Source organism: Triticum aestivum, chromosome 7D (assembly GCF_018294505.1).
Source record: "Triticum aestivum cultivar Chinese Spring chromosome 7D, IWGSC CS RefSeq v2.1, whole genome shotgun sequence".
Taxonomy (NCBI): Eukaryota; Viridiplantae; Streptophyta; class Magnoliopsida; order Poales; family Poaceae; genus Triticum; species Triticum aestivum.
This window is the reverse complement of record NC_057814.1, coordinates 268,817,441-268,820,305: the sequence shown is the minus strand read 5'-3', so window position 1 is coordinate 268,820,305 and position 2,865 is coordinate 268,817,441.

The window sequence follows — 2,865 nt, the reverse complement described above, 5'->3', positions numbered from 1 at the left end:
TTCGGCCGTGGTGTGAGGCTGCCGTCGCCATAGAATGACAAGGGTTGTGGGTGAGTAGAAGGATGGCTTGGCCAGCGGTTGGAGTAGGAGGGGGCGGTGAGGCCTGGGCGGCAGGACAGCCGGCCACGGGACGCAGGAGCACGCGGTCCCGCCGGCGCTGGTTTGGGCGGCTGCATCAAGAAAAATCAGAGGTTGAAGAAGAAGACAACCATTGGATTAACATCCAACGGTGACTGCTGATAGAATTATTTGTTGACTAAGTTGACAAACCCTGCGTACGCGTCAACTAAATAGGGCCACACGTCAGCCTCCAAATATGATGGGCCCCAGTTGTCAAGGGGAGCAATCGTTATTTTTCTCTTAATAAGGAGACACTTCCCTTGCATGCGAAGATATAGCTGGTGGGTCTGAGCTGTCAGGGGGATTCATTTTTTTCGCGTAATAAGGTGGCACTTGCTTGCGTGCGGCCATGGACCATGTGGGTCCTTACTGTTAGGATCTCCACTTACATCCCTCTTTCGATGGCTGTCGTTTGTTGACCAGATTGACCACGCCGCGCCGAGAGCATCAACGCGGTGCACGACGGCGAGGCCCAGGAAGGGAACGACCAGGAGCCGGCGAAGCCACAGTAGTGGATGCCGATGCTGAGGAGAATACGAGGGATGTGACTGGTTCGGCTGCGGGGTGAGGCTAGTGTCGTCGGAAAATAACAGGAGGTGCGGGTGGGTAGAGGGATGGCCTTGCCAGCGGTGGCAGTAGGGTCGGCCGGTGAGGCCTGCGCGGAAGCACAACCGGCCACAGGAGGAGGGAGTAGGCAGTCCTGCCAGCGCTGGCTTGGGCGGCAAGAGCAAGAAGATTAGAGATTGAAGAAGCACGACGACCGTTGGATGGACATCCAACAGTCATTGCTCTCTTGTGTTGACTAAGTTGGCACACCCTTGCGTACATGTCAACCTTTTTTTAGGAAAGTGTACACGTCAACCTATAGTAGGCGCACAAGTTAGTCTCAAATCTGTGGAAAACAGCATACAACCCATCTGCCATTATTTCTAATAATTTATAGCCCATTTGCTAATTCTTAAGTATTTTTTTGGAGCCCATATTCTTTTTGTTAGCATCACAACCCATATTGTGGCCACGTTTAAAAAATTCTATGAAATTTTGCATATTTTGGTGCGGTCCGAACTGTTTTTTATCCTGAAATTTCGAGTCACATTCAAACTAATTTGAAAAATAAATTTATATTAATATAAAATCCAGATAATTGTCCACGCATAAAAATAAATGGAATTTAAAATCTCTAAATGAAAATAAATAAATTTGAAACTAATTGCCGGTTTGTTGTGTTTAAAAAATGTACATCCCATTTCTCATTACCGATAGCCCATTTTCTGGGCAAGCCGAATGAAACTCTCCTCGTCTTGAAAGATTTACAGCCCAGCAGGGCCGACAAAAGCAAGTAAGCCTCGGTTGGGTATTCTGGAAAAGAAAAAAAACTGGGCTAGCCATTTTCAGAAAGGAAAAAAACTACTGGGCTGGTCTTATGATAAACATAAAATAAAAGGCTGGTTAGACAGGCCAGAGTGCCCTGCACAGCCCAGTTGGCACCCTACTCCGTCTCAAGAACAAAAAGAACTGGGCGAGCTGCTGGGTCCCTGGTGTCAGCCGCTCGTTGTGCAATTCTCTCGTTTATTGACTACGTTGACAATGGCATGGGACCCATATGTCAGAAATCCATTAGGAGGAACCATTTTTTGGCTTGAAATAAGGAGGCACTTGCTTGCTTACTGCCATGACCCTGGTGGGTCCCTACTGTCATCCTCTCCACGTACAATCATCTCCTAATTGTGTACGCGTCAACCTAGTAGGACCACAAGTCAGCCTCTAAACCCATGGCGGACAAATATAACCCATTTAAAAAAATAACAGCCCATTCCATACGTTCAAACGGAAAGTTCAACATTCAGAGCAAAGTAACAGGTGTGATCCAGATATAGAGTACTGAACTTCCACGTTGACAACCATCATAGCCAAGTTAACTATCTACTCCCACTAATGCTCTAGTGTACAAGTACTAACTTACTCTTAGCTAACAAGACGATGCCGGCCGCCATCTGCGGTACACGCTAAACGCCGGCACCGATGTCCTCCTCCTTGCCTCGGACTTGCCAGAGATGTGATAGGGCGCGTTGCTCGCGCGCGTTGGCCCTTTCCATGCCGGCGTGGTCCACCGAAGCTTAGGCTTCTAAGCAGGAAACCCACTTGACGAGTTGGTAGTAAAATTCGCGTCACAAACGCGTGTGTGCCCGACAGCCTCCACGGCTATTTGCCGGGCGCCGGCCTTCACTTACTTGGGCCAGTTGCGGGCGCTCTACTCGCGACACAGCGCGTCGGTGCGCTGCTGCTCCATGCCACGCTGGCGGCGCAAATCGGCGATACACTGTGATACGTCTCCAACGTATCTATAATTTTTTTATTGTTCTATGCTATTATATTATCTGTTTTGGATGTTTTATATGCAATAATATGATGTTTTATATTATTTTTGGGACTAACCTATTAACCTAGAGCCCAGTGCCAGTTTCTGTTTTTTTCCTTGTTTTAGAGTTTCACAGAAAACGAATACCAAACGGAGTCCAAACGGAATGAAACTTTTGCGATGATTTTCTTGGACCAGAAGACATCCAGAGGACTTGGAGTACACATTAGGGAAGCCACGAGGCACCCACAAGGACGGAGGGCGTGCCCAGGGGGTAGGGCGCGCCCCTACCCTTGTGGGCCCCTCATGACTCCACCGACCTGTTTCTTCCACCTATATATTCTCAAATATTCCAAAACCTACCAGGAGAGCCACGAAAACACTTT